Here is a 26,147-nt window from a genome sequence, read left to right on the forward strand (position 1 = left end):
AAGAGGAGGAAGAAAATAGTGACTGCAGACTTAATCACCTTAGATAATTTTCCACAATGGTTTTTCTACTTTATAGAATAAGCTTTTTGAAAGACATATGCTCCCTCTTCAAAAGATGCTCTAATGCCCCTAACTATTTCTTAAGGATCACTGCTTTCCTATCTCTTTTCTCTCACACATTTGTGCATCCATATTGGGTCTGGTTGGGATGGAATTAATTTTCCCCAGCAGCTCCTACAGTGTTATGCTTTGTACTGGTAGCTGGAAGGATGTGGATAAGACACCAATATTTTGGCTACTATCAAGCAGTGCTGGAATACCATCAACACTGCCTCTCCAACATTACACATACACACACCAGCAGGCTGGGAGTGGGCAAGATCTTAGAAGGGGACAGGGCCAGGACAGCTGACTTAAATTGATCAAAGGCACATTCCATACCATATGGCATCTGCTCAGCATCAAAAGCCAAGTGAAAGAAGGGAGAAGTAGGATTTGCATTAATTATTTAGGATGTTTGTCTTCAGGATCAACTGCTACATGGACTGAAACCCAACATCCCAGGATGTGGCTGGACCTCACCTGCGGTTAAATAGAAAACAAATCTTTGGGTTTTCTTTGCTATTTTGCAGGCCATTTGCTTTTCTTTTATGAAGCTGCCTTTATCTTGACCCACAAGCTGTTTCCATCTTAATTTCTCTCCACCCCGTCCTGTTGAAGAGGGGAGTGATAGGGCAGCTCAACATGCAGCCAAGGTCAACTCACCATATCATCAAACTACACTCATATGATTTTCCCATCCATTTGATTCCTACTATAATATTGTTTGCTCTTCCATGTTACATCTGCATGGTCAGCCTAACCAACTTCCCTAGGAGATGCTGCTCTACTATTGGGTCAGGAAGTTTTTGCCTCACAAGCAGATCATTAATATATTCTCCTGGAAGCAGAAATTGTGTACAAGAGATAGAATGCATTAGGTAACTGTCATAACCTGTTGTGTGTCCCTTTTGTCAGGACTCTTTCGTGCCTTGTGAAATAAAAACACAGCACTTCTGAAGCCCAAAAATAGTTTTGTACGAATTTAGATTTTTTTGTGAGACATCCAGTTCCCCAGAAAGTTTTAAAACCTATTAGTTAGTCATGGTATTTTTTTTCCATCATTAAGTTATCAGCATTTACTGTCATTAACTATCAGCTCAGCACTGCTGTTTATGAGAATGTTTGGTTAATTTGCATATATTTTGAATAAATAGTTTTGCACACCAGAGAAATACATACTCAATTCTCTCTTGCCTTGGGCAGACATTATCTCACAAATGAAACAATTAAAAATGAGCATATTTTCTAAGACTTTATTATTATACAGAAGGGCTTGCACTAAGGTATCTTTGTTGTGTTCATCACAGTATTGTTGAACGGTGCTCAGACCCCACATACTTAGAAAAGTAAGCAAACAATTCACATTAGCACAGATGTAGAGAATTGCACAAAGGTCAATGTATATTTCAACAGTCAAGAATTTATATTTTATAACCCCCAGAAGAAATATATTTTTCTTCACTGGCAGCTAACATCAATATTTATCTCAAAACATTGTCAAAAGTGAAAAAGCAAGCACATTAACATTTGTTAAGGAGTATGTTGGCATGGGTTTTGCAACAAGGGAGATGTTAACTCCGGAAGGAGAAGGTGAAGCTAGGAGGATATGGATCAAGTAGTTTTCTGTAGTACAAAATGATGAGTGTTTTGTTAAATGACCTTTGGTTCAAAGGCTATGGCATACGTAGAACAATACAATGGAAATCAGGACTCTGACCTGGTTTTAGATATCTATACCCATCGAAATTTCCTCCCTTTCCTGTTCTTTTTTCCTCACCAAATAACGTTTCTCTACCTGTCTTACCTTAACAGATGTTCTTAAGGTTATTGATTGCAGTAAACAAGTTTTTTTCTATCACTTCCAGCAGAGTTCACAGAGATGTTAATTCTGAATTCTACTTACAGTGTCAGTCACATATTACTAAAAAGAATATCTAAGAACATTGTTTTCTCAATGCGACTTTTTACAGAGAATCTGTAGAATGGAGTTTTTTAAAAAACGTTTTGCTTGGTTATGTTTCCATTTTTACAAAGGTAGCTTAATTATTCATCTCTTTCTCAGCGAATTATAAAATCAAAGAGTCATAGGATGGCTTGGGTTCAAAGGGACCTTGAAGATCATCTCATTCCAACCTGTATGCCCTGGACAGGATCACCTTTTACTAGATAAGGTTCCTCAGAGCCCCATCCAGCCTGGCCTTAAACATTTCCAGGAATGGGCCACCCACAGATTCTATAGGCAAATTGTTCCAGTGACTGACAGCAAAGAATTTCTTCCTAATATCTAATCTAAACCTACCTCTTTCAGTTTGAAGACATTCTCCCTTGTCCTGTAACTTACATGCACTTGTAAATAGTGTTTCTCTGAAAAGCCCAAAAGACTGGGGCAGGACTTCCTCCTTATTTATGAAAGATATGAAACACTTTTCTGTTATAGACACTTTTAGTATTTTTACATTATAAATACATTCCTACAATGGTAGGATGTTAATATTTAAGGATTATGAGACTATCCTAAAATAAACCATCACCAGCGTTTCTAAACATATAGCAAAGCAACCTCTTAGCTTCAAAGTAGAATCTCACAAGCTGTAAAATTACAGTAAGTCTCAAGGGCTTTATATTACTTTCTTACCATGTTCAAGCTAAAATTTTAAGTCCTCCTTTGCAGCCAGTGAGGCTAAGAACACAAGGAATGCAGTTTTGCCACAGAAAATGCTGCTGTTTAAGTAATGGGCAAATACATGAAAGAGAAATATTATTTAATCGGTCCTAGCCTACCATTCTGTCATATACCTAGTGTGCAGTAGTAGAACATGGGGAAGTATTTTTAAATCAGCTGACAATCTTCTCATGCCAAAAAAATAACTGAAAATTTATATTATTTGATTTCTAAATTTCTTTTTTATTTAGCTATTGGAAGTGAAAATACTACTGAAATTAACACCTATTTCAAGTCTCCACTTTTATTTTAGTATTTTAAAGCCATGTTCTCATTATTATACATTGCAAATACTATTGTTGAGAGACGGGAAATAGAAATGGGAAAGGAAAAACAAAAGCAAACAAGAGCTCATACCAAAACATATTTGCTTCATTATACAAGGAAATAAAATATGGCACATATTCATTAAAAATTGAATTCATTCATTCACTACTTTTCTACTACTTTTCTATTATGAAAACTAGGTTGTTACTGCTTGAGCCCAAGGACAAAACTACTATGTCTACTGTTCTCCATCCGCTGTGGATATTTCACCTATCAATAAATTCCACCTAAGCCTCTTTTACGAAGAGCATATTCAGTATTAAGTCTTCTTTTAAAATAATATATCTTTAAAAATAAATTGTGAATAAAATTAGATCCTTTTTGAAATGAGAGAAATCATTTTGATTCTGATTAGACAGTAGATATTTTTGGGAAAACTATGCTTTCAGGGAGAGAAAAGCGGTCTTTGTGTTAAGGTTTTCTTTTCTGCTGAGTATAAGGAAGTTATTAAACAAAATAGTAAGAGCAGCTTATGACTTGGACCATGCTGAGCAGAGGGAGGACTGGTCTGGGTTCTATCTAACCAAGAGCACAAATATAATTTCTGAAATTTACTGTTCTGTTCTTCTGATCTTATGTTGTGACAGGAGTCTGGCCAGCTCTTTTGTTCTGTTTTCATTTCATTATCCATCTGTACATGTTTTCAGGATTGAAACATTTCTTGTATTTCAGAACACTTATAATTTTCAAATTGGCATTAGATTAATCTTTAATTCATGAAGAATATACCACTCACCCAAGAAATAACATGAGGTAGAGTAGTAGAGTATCTACCTATCCTGCCTACCCTGAACAGATATCTATAGACAGAAAACAAGCAGTGGTGAAGAGAGAGGATATGGTGATGTTTTTGTTGCTTTTTCAAGCTCATGAAATTTTTCAAAACAGAATTTGAGGTCTTTTTGAAACGGAAATCTTTCAAATAATAAAGTACCACTGATGTATTTGGGTAGACGTTTGGGGGGGTTTTGTCTCTGACAGAGAGTATGCAGCAAAACTAAAACAAAAGGTATTATCTGGTGCCAGTCTACAATATGACAGGAAAAAAAATCAGTGAAATAATGGACCCTGAGTCTACTTCAGGAACACTAACATGATGAATTATTCAGCTGAGAAACCTACAAGTCTCCATATGGTACAGTTGGAAGCACACATAAGCTGCTTTGCTTGCTCCTCAGAAACATATGAAAACAGGTGAATTTGGGGTTTTGGAAGGAAATGAGGATAAAAAGCATGGGGGGATGTTCCATGTTTTAATTTGAAGGGCAGTATTCAGAAGCAGCATTTCTGACTTTGGTGACTTTCTCTGAGATAGCTAGACTTTTTTCAAGTATCTGAACATATTATACCATATAAAAAATGCAACTTAGTTGCTGCCATCTCAGATCTCTTTGTTTCTATAAGTCAGTTATGTGTCAGGGAGAGGAGAGGAGAGGAGAGGAGAGGAGAGGAGAGGAGAGGAGAGGAGAGGAGAGGAGAGGAGAGGAGAGGAGAGGAGAGGAGAGGAGAGGAGAGGAGAGGAGAGGAGAGGAGAGGAGAGGAGAGGAGAGGAGAGGAGAGGAGAGGAGAGGAGAGGAGAGGAGAGGAGAGGAGAGGAGAGGAGAGGAGAGGAGAGGAGAGGAGAGGAGAGGAGAGGAGAGAGGACTATGTGTTGCAGATGTTGCTTTCCCTATGTTCAAACTTCAAAACAGTAGTTGCTTGTTCTTTGTAGTGGAAAAAAGAAGAAAATTAAACAGTACCCCCATCAAGACAAAAAGCAGATACAGGCTACTGAAGTGATATTTACATTTGAATGAATATAAGAGCATAAAATTTTTTTACTTGGAGAGATTTACCCATCAGGACTATTAGCCCATCAGGGCTCATCCGTGTTAAGTATTCAACTTCTGTAGAACAGCATCTGATTGCTTCTTGAACGATCCTTTTGTTTTGCCTCAGCAATAGTGCCTGATAGGCCATTCCATATGTTTATTATGTGCTAAGTGAAAAAAGTGTTGCTAACATCTGTCGGAAGTTAGCTTCTCTCTCATTTCAATTTATGTCTCTTGAAATTCATACTGGGTGGGAAATAGTTATTCAGGCTGATATTTTGCACTCTCACTAGTTTTCAAACTTCTTCAGCAAAGACCCACTAACCTTCATTCTGCCTCATATTTATCTTATGAACTACATCTTTTTTTTTTTTTTTTCTAATATACTTGCTATTATGGTGTTAATACACAGATTTTGTCAGCACAAGCATTATGAAAATAAATTTCAGGTAAATGCTATTGGCTTGATGATCTGCTGATGCAAATCAATATGTTTTAACTGAAATTAATGGAGCATGATGTTTTGCATTAGATGAGACTTGGGCCGAAAAATAAAATACCGCAAACCCACAGAAGTTTGAAAAGTCAGAGTTTGAAATAATGCATCTTCTCAAAAAGCTAAGGAATAAAAAAAATCATATATCTGTGGTACAGTATTAACAGGGTACAGTGGAATCTGTGGTAAAGTATTAATTAGGTCTGCAAGAAAAATCATGAAGGAAATGGGCTGAACTGAGCCAGATGTCTGCTGGAAACACAACACAGCAGAGGAAGGATTCCAAGAGGTTCCCAAAGTGTGTAGAAGAAAACATCTGAGCACGACTGGTGAATGAGCCTTCCAGAGGAGGTGCCCTGCTAGACCTGTTTACTGTGAACAAAAAAGGGTGAGTGGGTGATGTGGTGGTCAGTGGCTGTCTTGGGCATAGTGACCAGGAAATGTTAATGTTTTCTAGACTGAGAAAAGTAGGGCAGGCACCAGCAGAAGTTTCACTTTGAACTTACAGCAGGCAAACTTCAGCTTGTTCAGAACACCGATTGACAGAGCCCCTTGGGAGTTAGTCCTCAAAGGTGAAGGAGTCCGGGAAAGCTGAATGTGCTTTAAAAAAGAATTGTTAAATATTCAGAAGCAGCCTCTCCCCACATGTAGAGAGACAAGTTGTCAGAGAAAAAGACTGGCCTGGCTAAACAGAGAACTTCAGCTGGAACTTAGAGAAAAAAAATAAACTATTAACTCTGGAAGGAGGGTTAGGTAACTTTGGAGGACTATAAGGATGCCACAAACTCATGTAGGGAGAAGATTAGAAAGGCCAAATCCCAAGTAGAAATTGATTTGGCCACTACAGTTAAAGATTAAAAAAACAGTTTCTATAAATGCACTGGCAGCAAAAGCAGGGTTAAGGACTATTTCTGTGGTTTGTTGAATGTAGAGGGTAGTGGTAGTGACAGGACGTGGGGAAAAGGCAGACATGCTTAATGCCTTCCTTGCCTCAGTCTTCAATATCAAACTCATTTGTCCTCAGGATAACCAGCTCTCTGAGCTGGAGATTTCACCTGCTTGATTTTGGTGATCTTAAAGGTATCTTCTGACCTTGACGCTTCTATGATTTTATCTGGAACAGAAGAAACAGTTTGAGATCTGCCTTGATTTGCAATGTCTGAAAGCCAGAGCTGAGTGATTCAGTGATGCTGTTTGTTCCTGGTGAATGTTCAAATGATGTTTTCTCCTAGCACCTTCAGAAGTTATTGGTGTACTAAGTGGCTGACGTGACTTTCACTGCAAGTCTCAGAGTCCTTTTTTCTGAAGCTAAGAGTGGCACCATTGAGAAAATTTCTTCCTGATCTGAATCTGAATCCTGTTTTCTTTCTATAACAGAATTCCTTTAAATACGAGGATTAAAATCTGTGTAGTAATACCAAAATTATTTCCACAAGTGGTTTCAGTGTTCTAAAGACCATCTTGCCCCTGCACAGCATGCTGCATGACAAATGCTTTCCGTGTAGATGGTCTGTGCTTTAGTGTAGTCAAGGAAAGGATTCCCAGCTCACCACTACATCTTTGCAATGAAAAGCGGGTTGGCACTTATTTTTCCAGACTTTAGTGGCCATGGAGTAAGGCCATGGAAAAGAGTGAAACCTGGGGATGAAAACAGGGATTGTTTTTTCCACCAACTCTCTCAAGATGCTGTCTGTGCAGAAATGGAGGAAGTTAAGAAGCAGGAAGAACAGCAAACGTCTTTTATTTCTCTGCCATGTACTTGGATGAGTGCTCTCACACATACAAATGTATGCGTGTGTGCATGTCCATGCATTTGTATTTGTGCACAACATACAAGCTGCAGTGAGCACTGCTATCCCATAGGTCCTACAAAATTGTATGAGTCTGAGGGGATTTGCTGGAAAACAAGCCTGCTTATCTTCTTGCTGATGGAGATATGTTTATCTCAGCAGGCAGTTCTGCATATATATTTTTCTAAACTCAGCTGATTTTTTGTATGCTTCTGCTGTATAATACTGATCTATTCCGTCCTAGAATGTCCACCTTCCCTTTCCTTAGATCCCTTTAATTAAATTCTAGAGTTCCTAAATAGAGGAAAATGGTCACATTCCAGCATAGAGCTATCTCTGTGACTTCTTGAACCTAATTGGCATAGAGAACTCACAAGTCAAACCATTCATGTTTAATTTCTCACTTCAGTAAATTCAGTCTCAGATTTTAAGTCCTGTGATTTATTCTTCTCACATATCACCAGATTAAGCTAAGCATTTGAACCTAAATTTTGTCCTTCTGCCATTCATAATTGTTTGAGTTCTCTGCATTAAAAACCCTTACATCTTATCACTTCCACTGACCATAATAAATCTGAGGAACTGTGAAAGAGGTTTGGTTTAACCTATCTTATTTCATAATTCATCATTCACATACCACTGTCCAAAGGTATAGTTTGGATTAAGTTCTTTATTGCTTGGCAATTGGAACAGGTTAGAGATTGCTCTAATAATCACCTTGTTAGTGGATAAAAACATATTTTGACACCACCACTTAACCTCTTTTGATGGGCAACAGTGCTGTGAGTTGGAGTTGGCCATGCTGCTTAGTTACTGATAATGTTGATAGTTTGTAATGTATCAGGAGCCAGACTATTCCCAGAGGGACATATTGGAAGACTGAAGGGTAATAGACAGGTTTCTGTAAGGGAAATTATGATTAGACATAAAGAAAAATTATTTCAGTAAAACATTGGATTATTGTAGACTGGAGTCTGTATGCAATGTAAAAAGAGGATGTTCAAGGTTAGTATGCATTTTTTAACTAAAATCTTTAAAAACTTAAACAATAACATACAGTTGAAAATTAATTTATTTTATACATCTTCAAGTGAAAATACTACCCTCAAAATTTGTCTTATTTTAGCACCTCAGAAAAGGTACAATTTGGACTGTGAGTTTTTTGCATGTGCTTTCTATAAAGTGGACAAAAATACGTATGTACCATTATGCAGAATAGCTGAAACGTAGAATAATGGAGGCTGGAAGAAGTTTTTTGGAGGTCATCTAGTTCAGTCCCCTGCTCAGAAGAGTCCCCTCACCACGAGGATGGAGACTCAGAAACCTCTCTGGGAAACATGCTCTAGTGTTTGACAACTCTCACAGGAAAGAGTTCAACAGGAATTTCATGTATTTTTGTGTTTACTGTCTCTTGTCCTTTCACTGGGCACTATTGAAATGTCTTCTGCACTCCTTCCCATCAAGAATTTAACCACACTGATGAGATGATTCCTCCCCTGAGCCCTCTTTTCACCAGGTTGCACAGTTACAGCTCTCTCAGCCTCACCTCACATGTCAGACTCTCCAGACACTTAGCTATCTTCATGACCCTAGAATTTCATTTATGTGCAGGGAAAAAGTAGCCGTTAATAAGAAGACTTTAAAAGAAATGCTCTTTGTTACATTAATATTTTTCCATCTAAAAAGTAGAGAATAGTTTATGTATAAAAAGATTGAATAGAATATTTCAAAATAAGAAAAATAAAAGTAATCTTATGTCATTTACTTTAATTTAAAAGATACAAAAGTTACATAAGATAATTTTCTACTTAGATGATTTTCTAGTAAGCAAGATAAAACTATCAGCTTCTTTCTATTTTCCCTTCAGTGAATATTATCCAATCACACAGACTTGTCATTATATATATATATAAACATATATAATATTGTTAATTAAAGATGTCTTTTATCAAACTATCATTGAAGATGAAGGATTTACTAAGGAAAACATTTCCTATAATTGCAGAGGTATTTGACCAATTGTCATATTCCTATTTATATTGAAATTTTATAATTCTGCCATTTAAGAGAATCCATTCTGACTTTTTCAATTATAGAATGCAGTATGGTATACATTCCACATTTTTAGCTGCCTGCTATCAGTACAAGGCAGTGATTCTTGTCTTCAGCTAGTAAAAATTTTAATTTTTAAGGTTTCACCTTAGCTGAAATAGCCCAAGAGATATAAAAGGTGTCTCTGGGATGTGCAGACCTGTTGTTATTCAAGCCTACACAGACTCCAGTAAGTGTCAGGACAATTCTTTCTTTAATTATAGCAAGACACACTGACATTTCTTTTTTTTTCTTTTTTTTTTCTTTTTTTTTTCTTCTTTGTTTTTTTTTTTTTTACCTCAGCCATGAGATTGCGTAATTTGAAGTCCTCTTTGAATAAGATTTTTTTTAATGTTGAATAACAGCACACATTAACTGGCACTAACGTGAATTTGTAAGTTCTATCAAACATATTTTTAAACACTCTATGCCACATGTGGTCACCCACCCGCATGCTGTGCATGTTCTCTAAATATATATTCAACTTTTTGAGATAATACATTGCATTATTATATGGTATAATACCGTGGTATTTTTTTGAAGCTATTACTGTCAAAGAAAGAGCATGATACTGTCAAATTTAAGTGACTGTCTAGACTTCCAAGGTTCAACTTGTTCCATGTTAGAACAAATTTACTCTTCGAGCTCATTTCTAACCCCTGTTTACCTATTTTCTTGATGTTCAGTTTGCAGTTCAAACATTATTTAAGACAGGTAGCTCCACATTTACTAAAGTACAACCATTTTCCTATGAATATTATTTTCAAGCAAGAGAGAGGAAGAATTTAGGGATTCATTCACTCCAAAACTCACCCTGCAAAATCTTTCTATTTAGCACTGTAGCCCTGTGGATCTTGTGTTTTGATGTAGAAAGGCCAAAAGAAGAAAAGAGGAGAAGGTTTAGATAGAAGGAGGCTGTTGCACAGACCAGGTCAGCTGACAAATCCTCCCCAGAGATATTTTGAATGCCTTCCTTCCTCTTCCTAATTACACCCCAGAAACAGGTGACACAGGTCAGGGTGCCACAGATGCAGTCTCTGCTTTAGTTATTCTGCATTAGACATAAGTATGCCAGGGGACACTCAGCTGTGCTGTGTAGGACATCTTGTAGGTTCCTAGTTTAGGAAGTAATATGATGAATCCTACTGAGGTTGAAAATCCTGATTTTCCTGTGTTTTTTGTTTGTTTGTTTGTTTTTTGTTTTATTTTTGTTTCTGTTTGGTTGGTTGGTTTTGGTTTGTTTTGTATGGGGATTTTGGGGGGAGTTTGTTTTGCTTTTTGTTGTTGTTATTTTGTTTTGGTTTTAATTTTATTTCCCCAGGAGAAAAGAATGGATTAAATCTACAGTCAACATGTAGGAAAATTAAAAGAGAGAAATTAAAACACTCATTGGTGATCAGCTGAAATGACGGACTTTCTATTCTTTGTAGCATTAATGAATAACTAAGTCATTATTTACACTATCGTAATTAATTGAAGGACTATATCTATGTTTTTTTCTTAGCTTCCAGAATGATTTTATTCCTCAAAGAATATCAGGAAATAAAATCAGAAATAAGATTCTCTACTTGCATAGCAAAAACAAAAAAGAAATTTAGATCAAGAACTGATTTTACTAAGGCGTTATAAGTTGAATATTTTTATATTGCAATCATATGAAAAAAAGCTAATAAAAAATGACCACACTTTGTGATAGTTTTATAGGAGATAAATTTTGTGATAGTTTTGTAGGAGATAAAGTGACCAGAAGAGTTGTGGTCTTGGTCTAATAAATATACAAAATATTTTCATTTATTATATATATTTTTCAATTTTAATTAATTCTATTTGACCACCTAGATTTTTAATTTATATTTATTCTAGAAATATGAGGTAGAAAAGATCCTGACCTGTTTCTTTAAAAGGTCTTATCCAGATCTCTTAGCAAGTTTAGCTGCAGTAGGCATAAATTCATTTTACATATACTAATCAATAAGAATGTGGGCTTGGTGAAGGAAGACTTGGTAGTAAGTCCTGGCCTCAAATAGTCCCAACCTCTGTGGTTTCTGAACAATGTCAGAACAAAGACAGCAAAGAAACAGCTCTGAGTGGAAGTACAGAGAGTTTAACAGGAATATGGTGCTTTACTTCTATATAAGATTTAATCAAGGCACCACTCTGAATCATTGGTTAAAAAATGAGAGCAAGAAGACAGAGAAGATAGTGTTATTTCTGGTGTTATCTGGTTTTGACACACTTGGTGCTTTTAACAGTTTTCTGTTAATAAGAGACGGCTAACCATAACACAGTGTTGTCTAAGGGAAAAATAATTATTTAATAAAAAGAGCATGGGAAATTGAGATATCTTTGAAAAAAATAAAGCTGATGACAACATTATTTCTACACTAGCCTGGCATTCTGGAATCTGTTTCTTCTTATGCCTTATTGCTTTTACACAGTAACAAGAGAACAAAGTTTGGGGTGGGGAAGGGAATGGTTTTGTTGTTGCTTGTTTTACTTTTTTTCCTTTCATTTTCGAAGGAGATTAGGCTGGACAAGACAATGTGCATGAACCACGGGCAGAGAACTCCTGGTGTAAAGCATGTATCTGTAATGCAGGACTGAACTATTTGAATTGGAAGGAATTTCCTACGGTCCTTTCTTTGCAAGGTTAATCACTTTTTGAAGCTTTTCAAAGAGAGTTTCCAAATTTTATTTAATTCTTATCTTTGATTTACAAAATTGGTGGTATTTTTTGCCATGTCTAAAACTTGTTTTAATGCCTTCTGTACAAAGAGTTCCATTACAAATGACCATGGCAAAATTAACCTCTAATAACTTCTTTTGCTGCCTACAATCATATAGACCATCCACCCTCTCAATAAAAATACCATTTATGTTTGTGCAGCATGTCTGTGGCAACTACAAGAAAAGCTTCTTGTAAAGTACCTCAGCAGTTTATCCTTTATTTTCCTAATGTCTGTTTAATGAAGAGCCTCAGTCTTGCAGAGGTAGCTGGAAGGAAAAGCAGCCAACAAATGACTGCTCTATCTTCCCAAGATAGCCTATACCTGTATTTCAGGGATGGAGCTTGAGGAGAAAATCAAATAAATAACTGCAAGAAAAACTAAAACCAGCAAATAATTTTCATCAAGAGTGCAGGAACTGCAGATCTCCTCATTACTGTGTTTCAGCCATTATCTTTAATGACTACACCTTAAACTTAGAAATAAGGCTAATAACAGCAATTTCTTGGGTTTTATTCAGAAGAACATGTAAATCTGTGTAATGCATAATATTTCAATGAATTCCCTTTTAAACATATATTCACTTCTGGACAAAATTGTATGTAACTTAACATAACATTTCCAGTGCCCTGCTGGAAGAATCACTTATTTTCACTTTTCTTCTCCATGTGAAAAGTCATTACTTTTGCAGAGAACAGTTGGCATTTTCACAGCAGTGACTATTTTTCGCTTGAGAAGAGTGGAAAAAATCACTGTATATTTTCTTTGTGTGGAAAGTATAAAAAATATGAAGCAGATCCAGTGGTTTCATTTTTCAGAGAACCTGCAATAATGTGATTTTCACTGGTCTTCTCAAAAATTGCTTTGGCCAAACTTACTGTAAAATAGCTGTAAGACATTTCTAGGTTTTATATCTGCACTGTGGTAAAAACAGTTAAACTACCTTTACAAAAGTTCTTCTTTTTGAATCATAACCATGTATTTAGACAACAATGTTTTTATTAACATGTTTATCACATATGTTTGCATTTTTATACTTAAACTATCAAATCAGAAACATCCAAAAAGTACATTGCTATCAAAATTTGGTCCCACATATAAGCATTGCAAGAAAATAAATACAGCTCCCCCAGTTTAAATATGTGATGCCTGTAAATATCAGCTTTGTCCAATGAAAGTTGTATCAAGGTTCTCTATCTTGCAACATCAACGTTAGTAGGAGCTGTGACTTCAGAAATTCAAGATTAGACCCCAAGTGCTTTCTGAGCTCACTGTCATTTTTTGAGTGCCAGTAGGTTGCAATTATCCTTGCAAGTTATGTGTCTAACATGAAATAATGAATATCAAATGAATATCAAAGAAATTGATCTTCAGTTATTTACTTTCTGCTGAAATTAGGTGAAAATAAGCTTTCCAAAGCTCCCTTTGTGGAAAGAGTTAGTAGGAAAAGGTGTCTTCCTTCTAAATATTGAAACTGAAAACAGAAATAATATAAATAGTCCATATCTTTCTGTCTCAGATATTTATTCTACATGATACTGTTATGTCATCATTTTTTATGCCATACCTTGAGTCTATTGAGCTCAGTTGTTCTAACATGTGGGAAAAAAAAAAAAAAAGATATTTCTGGCCTAAATTTATCTCCTCCCAAAACTCTTTGAGAAACTGGGGGGAGGGTTCTAGGTTTTTTTTTTATGTAAAAATGTAAAAATCAATCATAGAGAATAGGACAAAATGTCACAACAAGTACCTAATAGCAACCATTTCATCACCATTTCATCAGGGGGGTTTGTGTCTCACATTGGTAGCCATTTAGTCACAGTACTAATTTAGGTGTAACTTAACAGTTTCAAAGCTAGGTTCATGGCACAGTTGCTCTTCTAGTTCATATAAGACACATAACTGGAGGGTAATGACTCACCTTTCTGTACTCTGATAATACCAAACTGGAGAAGTTGTTCACTCCTTGCAGTGGAGTGAACACGTCCTGCAGAGAGACCTCAATAAATCAGAGGCCTGTGCAATCACCAGCAGTATGAAGTTTAACAAAGATGACTGCCAGATTCTGCACCTGGGATGGGCAACCCTGGATTTACACACTGGGGAATGAGAGGCTGGAAAGCAGTGCCACAGAAAGGATCCTGGGGATCCTGGTCAGTGGCAAGTTGGACACGAGTCATTGTGCCCTGGCAGCCAGGAGGGCCAGCCCTGTCCTGGGGGGCATCAGGCACAGCATCACAGCCAGGCAAGGGAGGGGATTGTCCTGCTCTGCTCTGAGCTGGGGCAGCCTCACCTCCAGTGCTGGGGGCAGGTTTGGGTACCACAATGTAAAAAGGTATAAAGCTATTGGAGAACATCCAAAGGAGAGAGATGAATATGGTGGAGGGCTTTGAGGGGAAGCCACATGAGAAGTGGCTGAGGTCACTTGTTCTCTTCAGCCTGGAGGAGAGGAGAATGAGGGGAGATCTCATTGCAGTCACAGCTTCCTTGTGAGGGGAAGAGGAGGGGCAGACACTGATCTCTGCTCTCTGTTTACCAGCAACAGGACCTGAGAGAATGGCCTTAAACTGTGCCAAAGGAGGTTTAGGTTGGATATTAAGAAAAGGTTCTTCACCCTGAGAATGATTGGACACTGGAACAGACACCCCAGGGAAGCACCAAGCTTGATAGAGTTTAAGTGCTTGTACAATGCTCTCATGGTGTGACTCTTGGGGTGTCCTGTGCAGGACCAGGAGTTTGATGATTTTAATGAGTCCCTTCCAGCTACGGATATTATATAATTCTATGCTCCTGTATTCCAGGATATGGACCACCAGAATTTGGTTGGATCAAACTGCTTGTTACTACAATGTTGCCAAGTTGATTCCACACGGGTAAAAAATAAATTACTACATTACTAACTGACTGAAGGATGAAAGTGGAGAGGAGTTGGATTAAGCCACCTCTTAATAAGCCACCTCACCATCTACTGGTCTTGAAACACATGAGTCAAGTGAAGGAAGTCTGTGCCACAGGATGGTGAAAATTGAGAAATTCAGGTATTACTGAGGCTAGATAACATTACTGTTAAAACAAATTGGGATTTTCACCTTTTCTACCAAGACAACTTAGAAATTACAGTTTTTACAAGTAGCAATGCAATTGAGAATGTCACTTAGTCTTACCAATTGCTGTGTGTAAGTTAAGACCATGATATGCTTTGAACAGAGAATGACCAGTTATCCTGCAGGACATCCTCGCCTTCAGTGCACAGGAGAAAAATACATCGCAAGCCAGAGAGTGCAACTCTCTATCCAGGACTTCCTTCTTCACATCTCTAAATTTTCAAGCTAAATAATATTGGAATAAGCTCTTTTTGGTTAAAAATTTTTAAAAATCGGAATAGTTACTGATGCCATGCTTAGTTTTAACAAACATGTATTTTTAAAATACTTAAAATGATAACATACAGATAGATAACAATTTTCTCCTTGATCAGTCTAGTCCAGTATTTCAAATATTGTTACTAATGAGTAGCATTTATCTGATAGTCTCTTTAATTGTTTCTATTTCATACATCAGTAAAACTCTGCTCAGCTGAAAAAGGTCATAACTTGAAAATGCAATTCAGGAATATGTGTATATTTTTATTTTCCTCTGTAAAATCTAACACAATTGCTTTTAATTACCGATAAAAAATATTTTCTGTGAAAGTTGAAAACAAGGGAACAGAAATTCAAAGCTGTTTGGATTATTTTCTTTGGTAGCCATGAATTTGATATAACTAGCAAAGCTTTCTAAAGCTTTTTATAATGTTTATATAGAGGATCATTTCTCTGTATCTTTTGGTGGTGTGACTCTGAATGCAGGGGATGTTGCGTGACCTTCAACGTGTGATTATTTGTCTTAGCATGCAGCCTTTTGTGTGTGATGAACCCAGGTGCTGTCTTTGGAATATTATGGTTTCCATCAAAACCTTGATTGAAAAGCCTGTGTTTTTCTGAACTGTATGGTTAGTTACAGTTGTCCACTATTTTAATGGAAATGTGTTGACACTAGATATATGTACTGCTTATCTCACATGCTCATGTTTCTTATAGCCCTACAATATACATTGGTAGAATAACTGCATATTCTTAATCCTGCTCATTTTACTCAAAGGAATATCATCTTTGTGTGCTGGGTTGTGCTATAAACAGAATCTTTGGACATCTTTTTCTGAAGTAAATAGTGAGCACCAGAGCATTTTGTCTCTCTTTGGTATGCAGAAGCATGAAAAGATCCAAAACAAAGCCATGGATATGATTATTCCTCACTCCTCATCTCCCTCATGCTCTAGCAAACAGTAAGAAGCGTCCTTTATACTTCTGGTGTTTAGGCTAGACTGGCAGAAATCCTATGTCATACATTTGGTGACACTAGAGATGGAGAAGAGTGAGGCAATTTTTATGCCCTTGTTCCCTTAACCATGCACTGATCTTAAAGCTTCCATGGAGAAGAGGTAAAGTAACCAAATTATTCTCTGAAACCCAGAATATTTTATATTCTATATTTCTCTATCCTAACAATCCTTCCTTACCTTAAAAAAAAGAAAAAGAAAAAGAAAAAGAAAAAGAAAAAGAAAAAGAAAAAGAAAAAGAAAAAGAAAAAGAAAAAGAAAAAGAAAAAGAAAAAGAAGAAAAAGAAAAAGAAAAAGATAAATCTTGCCAACTGCTTCTCACAAGTTTTCATTTCAAAATATTTCTGTTTTGAAGATAAAAATTTCTTAAGAACTCTAACCAGTTCTGCCTCAGATTTTTACACCTTTCCACTTGTGATAATTGAAACATAATATTAATATAGCAGATATTAGATATCATCCAGTGTTTCCTGCTAAAATAAAGAAAAAACATGTTACATTTGAAAAAATACAGTGGTGTCAATCCAAGTTTTGTTAGGGATTTCTCTGTCGATTGATTGCATGCCAGTTTACTGTGGTATAACACAAATTTAGGAGCAATGATTAGCTATAGCAACTTTTATTATTATTTAAATCTCTTTCTTACAGCCTTAAGGAAAGGTCCTTATTGTTGTTGGTGGGTGTTCATCTGAGTAATGACTCATTGATCTAAGCAAAACCTGGCCAAGTTCACAAGAATTCACAAGACACAAACATTTCAAAGCAAGCCTCAAACAGAAGAAATTACAAGACACTTCACCTTATACTTACTTCATACTTTACTAAAAATGGTATATTAAAGTTTATCACGGAATTCCAGTTAGACTGGGATTGTTCCTGCTATTCAGAATAGACTGTCATCAATAGTGGGAGTGGAAATCAATAGCCATAATAATGAGATAGGCATTGTCCTTATTGAAGTACCCTGGGGAGGAGACTCACAAGTAAATGGACTGGAAAATATTCCCATATTTAGCCTACCTAATTTTCTTCTTCCTTTAAACTAATTGTGTATAAATAAAGTAGCTTTTAAGAATAATTTTACTAAATCTACCCTAAATAGTCATCATCGATTTGCATTATAGTATGAATCAATAAGGAAAGAAAAAATAGAAAGCATGGATAATTTAAAAAAAAGTAAACCCTTCAAGCATTCTTTCATAAAATTGTGCCAAAATACCCACTGTCAGCAAGCACTTTTTATTTCAAATGCCACCTATATTATATGGCAATTTCAGATATAGATTGAGTTTATTGTAGGCTCAAGAATTTTTAAATAAAAACATACTGGAATTTACGTATGCAGTACCAGAGTCCTGTAAAAAGGTGACCTTGTACATAGAAATTATTTGTGAGTATATATAAAAATTCAGAATTTCGGTTCTATAGAAAAAAATCCCACCCAAATATTGCAAAAAATTATATATTTACTTTGTAAATCCATTAGAAACAGCAAAGGGACAGAAATTTCATGCCTATGAAATAGTGTGAGAAAATGTGTGTTTCAGATTTTATACTCATAAGACAGGGTAACTAAGATGAAAAAATATACATCAAGTGTACACTTTGCTACAAATAAAATGTTTGTATACATACACACAAATACAGATGTATATTTTTATACACACCAGAATAGCTGACAAGTCTTCTATATTTAGAAGCTGGTGCATATTTCATTAGCTCTGCCAAGTGCAAACAATTCAGTATAAAAATGTTGCCTGCTCATTTCTGTCTTTGTCCTGAAATTGCTATTTTCCACAGAAAAGGAATATAAAAATTAAATTGACTTTTTAGGGAAATGCTGTTAGGACTTAGATGCTACCTGTTTTGTAAGAAGCCTTAATTGACAAGAAAAGCACAGGTATTGTAAGAGGTTTTAATTTAACTAACTGTGCAGGGAGGTCTTGCATTGTAAAGAGAAGCACCTGTTAATCTCACTGTTCCATTCTGCACCCCAAACACGCAGACCAGATTCTCAGCTCACGCAAATTAGTGAAGCTTCATTGATTTTGCAGAGACCGTGAATGGGTAATGGCATTGTGCTGCAGCCTGAGAAAAATTGAGGCTATAGCCCTCCTGCTTTCTGGGGAGCCAAAACCTTCTCTGATTTAAAACTAGATTCCCCTCTGATTAGTTTATGGTACTGAAACCAAACTCCTTTACACAGGGACAGAAATCCATGCCTTCTGCTGACTTTTAATGTGTTTCACGGTCTTTCCACAGGTGAAGACCTTACCCACTCCCAATCCCTGGGCTAATCTCTGAAGAATCTAGATTCCTCCTGACTTCCAGAATCCAAAGAACGAATACAGCCAGGAAAACCATTTAGATGACTTAAAAGTACTGTGTTCTAGAGTTACAGGCATTGGAATTTAAAAATACAAAACAAAACAAAAAACAAACAAAAAAACCACAAACAAACAAACACTGTTCTGTGTAGTGCCTTTTCTGAAAATGTTTATCCTTTTACTGATACCTCGTTTTAAATCGCTGTTTCAGTCCTTCTGCTTCCACTTAATTCTTCACCATGAGTTTGGGTAGAAATATTTTTATACACATTGGGAGAGTTATAATACTGTTTTGAAGTTTTAAAGAAAAGGAAATATCCCTACACTTCTCATTTTTGCTAGGCATCTCAATAGACACATTTTTCTGTTCATTCCAGTAGGAGCTGTCAGTCTTCTTTCCTTATACTACTTCTCTAACATACAGGCTTCAGGATGAGATTCTTATTATCTTACTACCTAAAAGTACCCCTTTAGCCACCAAATGGAGCTGAATGTCTAAAAACCAGCTTCATTTTCAAAGGATGAAAGAGTTGTTAGCAATTAATCCTTGTCAGCAAGTATTAAATCCCAAACAAGAGTCTGACCTATCACAAGAAAGATGCAATTTCCTTCACATCATGCAGGCTAGGACTGTCATATCTTTGCTAAACACCAACCCTGTGAAGACCAAAGTTTATTTTAAGAAAAGAGTGGAGAAATAACAGTTTAAACATCTTTATACTTGATCATGGGGTTACATATATGTAGTAAATTAAGGTGTAACCCAACATTTCAAACTTCAGGCAAGTGCTCATTTTGTCTCCCACCTATCAGTGCCAACAGATTTGAAGATTAATGGAATACATACCTTTCAGATTAACTGGCAGACACGTCTGCAATCTTGGGCTTGGCATGCAGCTATTAGGCTTGGCAGGATGCTGTAATTTTTTGTGTATTCTCTAAAATGGACTTTCACCATCTCTATTTACCACTATTAATCTAAAATGATCCAGGAGTTATTATTCAAAAGGGCAAAAGCAGCAATATTTATTTCACCTTTTTTGAACAGGGCTAAAGAAATATGAACCTGATTGGTTAACATATTTTATTTGTCTATTTCCTTTCTGTCAAGTTTTGAGTACATCAGAACAATCAACACTCCACAATAAACTTTTGTATGTGGAAAGGTCTTGCCAATGCACAAGTTGCATAGCATACTTTAGGATACAGAATCTGGAGGGGAAAAAAAAGACCCAGTAGAGATGATGAAAAACATCAAGACAAACATCAAAACATCTGCAGGCAGAAGATCAGAGATTGAATAAAGCGAGTAAAGCTGGGTTTGTGAGGTGAAAACATACTTGACATTGATCTTCTGCCAAAATGTTGATGTGGCATGGGATCAGCACTGAACAAGGTCATGAAGCAACTGGAAGTTTATTGACATGAATTTTAACCAGACAAGGACAACAGGTCTCTTTCATATGAATCATAATTGACTTTGAATAATGCATTAATAAATAGCTCAGGAGGATGACAAAGCAACATTTAACCTTTTAATTGCTGATTAGGGTTTACATCAGTCGAATCCCATTAATGCAAAAAATCTCTAGGAAGTCCTTTTGTGACTTATTTTGATGATCTTAATCCAGACATACTGGATATATTTTCATATCATGAAAGTTAGTTACCAAATTATCAAACCAGACAACATTTGCTCTGAGTATTTATTCATTCCCAAAGAATTTCTGCAGAGATTCATACTGTATCTTCCACTGTTTGTTCTGCATATTAATAATTTTAGTGATTGTTTGGATAAGACATAGCTGCATGTGGAAACTGATGATACTGTAAACTATTGCCATGAAAAAGTACACTGTGAATTCCTTTTGGGAATTAGAGGACATTTAAAATAAAAAAGAAAGGGAAAAAAAAAAAAAAGAAAAGAAAAGAAAAAATCCTTATGCAGAATTTTTATTTAAATTCTATTCTGCAATTGCAACTAACAGCTTCATAATTGTAAAGCTCACACACCAATCTCCTAGATATCCCTCAAGCAGCATCAATTGGACTTGTGTAGATAAGTTTACACAAGTAGAACAAAAAATTTCCAGTGTTGCATTTGTGTTACCAAACAAATGTCATTATAAAAGGACTTAAGTCACACAAAAGTATAAATACGTTTGAAAGTCTTTCAGACATAAGGGCACCAATAATTTAGACAATCAAGTCATCCAGTACTAAATTAGCATAAAAACATAATTAAATCAATATAAATTATTTTTCCCAGATATTTATTAAATCTTCCTCATCAGTCAAATCCTCTCGATCAGCTCCAAAAATGCCTATTTTCAAACGTTAGTTCTGTAGTTATGTCATTGATGACGGAAAGGCAGATGATCAGACTGCTAATTATGTTTATTTTTACAATGTAATTACATATTAGAGTTCTGTGTTGTGTGAAATTTAAAAACATTCAAGGAATTACCATGGAAAAAAAAAAGAAAAATATGTTTTGAGCCAATTAAATTTCTTCATGCAAGAGAATTTAGTCTCAACAGCTCATTTTACAGAATTGAGAGATCACAGAAACAAGTGCTGCTTCTCTGATATCCAAACACACTGTTACATTATTGATTTCTTTGGCAACAAAGAAACTCAATGGTTTATAAGGTCACTTACAACACTTTGCTTTTGCAGAGATAACTATTTTCTTCCTTTTTGAAAGCACCTCTGAGATCCTAAAACCTTACAGGAAATAAGCTGCCTGTTACACTTAAAAGCGTGTGGTCTCACAGAAATTCTCAAAACAAGGTTGAGGGGAAAATGCAGAGTTGCATATATTCTTTCCTTTGTCATTACCACAGCTTTAAACATTCCTGCCCAAGGAAAGTTTCCTTCATTATTAGTACAGATAGCTAGAGGTTGTAGTTTGATTTGCTTTCTAATCCAATTTTTAATTAAAGGAAAATCTTTTGATGGGAGATCTGTTGCTTTCATCCTGGAATCTAACATTTCGGAACAGATAAGGAATCACATATGCTACCAGCTTGTTGTTCTTTCATAGGGAGACTTTGTTGTCCTTGTACACGAAGAATTCTGTCTAAGGGAAAATACAAAAAATACTGGTTTTTAAGTAAATTTCTGGATGTTTACTTATTTACATAAATATGGATTTCTTCAGTTTTATACCTCAGCAATTTCAGCTTTTTCAATATGGCAATGTTGCTTTTTTCCATTCTCAAAAATATCTATTTTAATCCAACAATCTAGTAACTTCCCATTCCACCATCCACTTTTCACTTTTCTTTCTGTCATGGAAATCTTTGACAAGACAAATTAATTTCTGCTTTGGGGTTTTTTGTTTATTTGCTTTTAATGGATTACATTACTTCTGCTTGAGAGATATTGAATTGAGTATTGTGCTACATCAGGTCAACAGACACTCATCCTTTCTTATCAGTGTATGCTCCATATTCCCAAGTTATCTGGGAAAGTCTCCTCTAGTTGTGGCCTATTATTACTGTTCAATATTTACACCTTTCCAGTGGTATCAGTGTGTCAGGAGCTAGGAAAAAAGCAGCATCTCAAATAGCCAGCAGCTTTCACATCAAGAACTGAAATTATGGATTGTAGATGTGCATGTCTGTTTCGTCACTGAGGAAACTGTGAAGATGAGTGTTTATTAAGGGGAGATTCACTGATGCCTGGCAGTGCTGAAGCCTAGCTGAATGCCAGGAGAGATATTTTAGAGCTAAAACGAGTTAGAGGTGGCAACAACCTTGTACTCACCAGCTTTAGAAAGACTTTGTGCAGGTAAGTGCATGAGGAATTCTGCAGTAGCAATGAAAGTGTAAGGGAAATTGGTGCAGTAATCAGTGACCCTAACATGTCAGGTCTACTACTTATTATAATATAAATACTCAATTCCTACTGTCCACGTTTAATTGGCCTGATGTCAGCTGAAAAACACTAGCTAGCACTTTTGGTTATTTCAGTGGAGGAGAGAATGCTTCTAAAATAAAGATACAAGTATGACAAGCTCTACAGATAATATGAATAAAAGATGTACTGGCTCCTGTTCTGAGGTGAAAGAATCTTGAAAGAAATATTTTTTCTTGTCAGAAAAACACCTTTTCCTGAGAACTAAAATGTTCAAAAGAATCTCATCTTTTTGATTACTTACAGCATTTTGAAGGCACTGTTCCCACCCTTGTTAATCTATGTGATTGACAAGGTCTACATTTGACTGCTTTTTTTTTTCTTCATTAGACAAGTCTACTTTTCATTTTAAATAGTGAAACAAATCCACTGCCACGTAAGAATTCCAGTGTTGTCACTAGACCTGTGCTGCAGCAATTTAAAACTTTAGAAAAACATGTAGGATTGAATCCCATTCTTCTGTTTAAAAAAGCTTGAGATAAAAAACTCTCATAAAATTTAACCCTAGAAGGACAATGTTATACACATAAATTACTCTGGCAAAGGCAGCTGAACAGTGGATCAGTAACTACTTGGTTTGTTATAATTTGTTATAATTTAAAAATATTCTTCAGAACTACATAAAATAGTAGTCACTGACTCATATAATTGTGGAATGGTCTGGGTTGAAGGAGACCTTAAAAATCACATAGTTCCATGGACAGAGACACCTTCAACTAGACCATGCTGTTCAGAGCCCCTTGGATACTCCCACCAACAGGGCACCCACAACTGCTCTGGGAAACTTGTTCCATTGACTCGCCACCTCATGCTAAAGAATTTCTTCCTAACATCCAATCTAAACCTGTGTTCTTTCAATTTTATTCCATCTCCCTTGTCCTGTCACTACATGCCCTTGTAAAAAGGCTCTCCATTTTTCTTGCAGAATTCCTTCAGATACTGGAAGGCCATAATTAGATCACCTCAAAGCCTTTTCTTTTCCAGGCTGAACAATCCAAATTCCTCATAGAAGTAATTCTATCCCTCTAATCATCTTGTGTCCTCCTCTGGTCTTGCTCAAACAAGTCAAAGTTCTTCCTCTCCTGAGGACCCCCGCATGTTGTCTCATGAAGATAATACTGCTATTGCAATAATTTAAATGAATGATATTAGGACATTAACCATTTAAATTATTTACATAGTACTTTTAGTACACTTTTAAAGTATGTAAATTTATGTTCTTATTCAATCTCCTTGACTCTGAAAATCTGGACCTAGACTGCTGTAAAACAACACAAACCAACAGATTTGATATTCAGGTTGCAACGGGTATGTTTTTGGATGCATTTTATGACAAAGGCTAGCATAGGACAAAGTAGAACAAACATAAATGCATAATTCATCAGGTGTCATAGGAGGGGATGAATTGCTCTAGAAGGTATTGCTCTCTTGCCATTAGCTGTGTAAGGAACTCTCTCCATCCAGCACAGAGCAGGTACCTAAATCAGACTAGTCAGTTCAGGGCTTCTCCATAAGTTAAATCTGCATTCAATGGTCTCCTTCCACAAACACGAAAGCCATGCTTAGCATCATAGCTGCATGACATTATATCTGCTGCTGCTTTAGCCTGTCTGGGCTGAGGCTGCTTTGGCTTCCACAACATGCTGCATTGTGTTCTCAGCACTCTGCACCCACCCGCTGAGGACTCATTTTGATGCTGTATTTCGCATCCTCTTCCCCTTTCAAAGTGGCAAATTTTCAGCCTTTGCAAGCTACAGTCTGGCCATTAGCCTTCTTTTAAATTCTAATTTCTATGCCATTGGTTAATGAAAAAAATAACGACATTTTATTGCAGACCTCAGTCATAAGTTGCACCTTCACTTGCCACATAAATTGTGAGACTAGTTACTCAGTCTTGTTTTGGACACAGAACATATTCTGTTTCCACCATTTTTCAATAACCTTGCTTTTAAAATATGTGTTGGGGAATATATTCATATTTCTGTCTCCCATGGTCAGCTCGTTGATTTTAAAGAAAATCTGGCAAGAAACTGTATCCTCTAAAGTGCTTTAGTATTCCCTAAAATGCTACCCTCAATTGTGGCTTGAACTGTTTTCTGCTGGCCTGAAATCTCAGATCTGAGGGGACATTTAACTGCACTTTTCTGCTTTTTATTTCTTTTTGCAGGTAGTTTTATTCCTTTCTTTTGTTACTCAGATATCCCTCAGAAGCTGGGAGCCTGGCAAAGTCATAACCCACCAGCGACTGGATCTGTGTACTGCCGAGAAGTTCCAAAACATCTCTGATGTGCCAGGTACAGCTCAGAGGGTTCACCACCTGAACTGGGGCTAAAGCCACGTGTGTTTCATTTCTCAGCAGATACAGGCGGTCTCCCCACATACAGAGCAGATGCAATCTCATCCTGCTCAAGCTGCTGGCTGGCTGGCATGGCTAGCAGGGGCTCTGAGCCTGCCTCAGGGAGCCCAGCACTAAGGTAACACAAGCACACAGCTTCCTGCCATCCCAGAGCACCAGCAGAGCAAGCTCTGCACACAGCAAAAAGCAGTGCAGACATAGCCCCCAGCCTGGAGTAAATTCAGAGATGGAATAATTCTTAAAACTGCCCTTGCAGTGCGTGGGCTGGTCACTCCGAAACCCCCCTGCTCTTTCCCAAATTCTTCCACGTCTCCAAGCAGCAGCTTCCCTCACTAGCTTTTCAGTCTGTGCAGAGCAGGTCGCTTTCACGGCAGCACTTGCTCACCCTTAATCCAACATGCCCTATTTATTCTTTGGACAACAAGCTCCTGTGACAAGACTATACTTCCTAATTCTGTACAGAATGGGGATTTTAATGATGGGGAACAAAATTGACCCCTAAAGAGCTGTTAGTCGTAATGTCCTTTTGGAAGTGGTTATTTGTCATTCACAGTAACAGGTCTACACAATTAGCATGTGATCATCATGCATTTAAAAATAAAGATGAGGGAGGGGACGCTCTCACCCTGATGGAAATTGCTCCCTCTTTGTAGAGTTTATTGTTGTCTTGATTGCAGAGATGTTACAGGCTGCTGCAAAGCTCCTGATGAATAACCCTTATTATGTATTACATGCTGCATGATTTATGCTGAACATGGCACCTTATGATCTGTATTTCCACCATCCTCTCATAATGCTTTTGTGACTTAGCTCAGCTTGTCCTCTCTTTAACCTTTGTATTCAAAACATATTTACAAATATGCATATTTTACACATTCATATGACATTCTGCCCTGTCGCCTGCTGACTCCACCTTCAAGCACTACTGGAAGCTGTGCAGATTTTAAAGCAAACCTGCTTTAGTGTTTCTTTCAGTGTGGACCAAGGATAAAGACGAAAAAGACCCCAAACCTGTCATAGCATTGTTCTTCATGAATTCCTTTGGTACAAAAGCTGAGGAAAAAAAGAGAAATGGAGCAAACCCATTGTCATTACAGTTT

Source organism: Sturnus vulgaris, chromosome 1, assembly GCF_052056855.1.
Source record: "Sturnus vulgaris isolate bStuVul1 chromosome 1, bStuVul1.hap1, whole genome shotgun sequence".
NCBI classification, from domain to species: Eukaryota; Metazoa; Chordata; class Aves; order Passeriformes; family Sturnidae; genus Sturnus; species Sturnus vulgaris.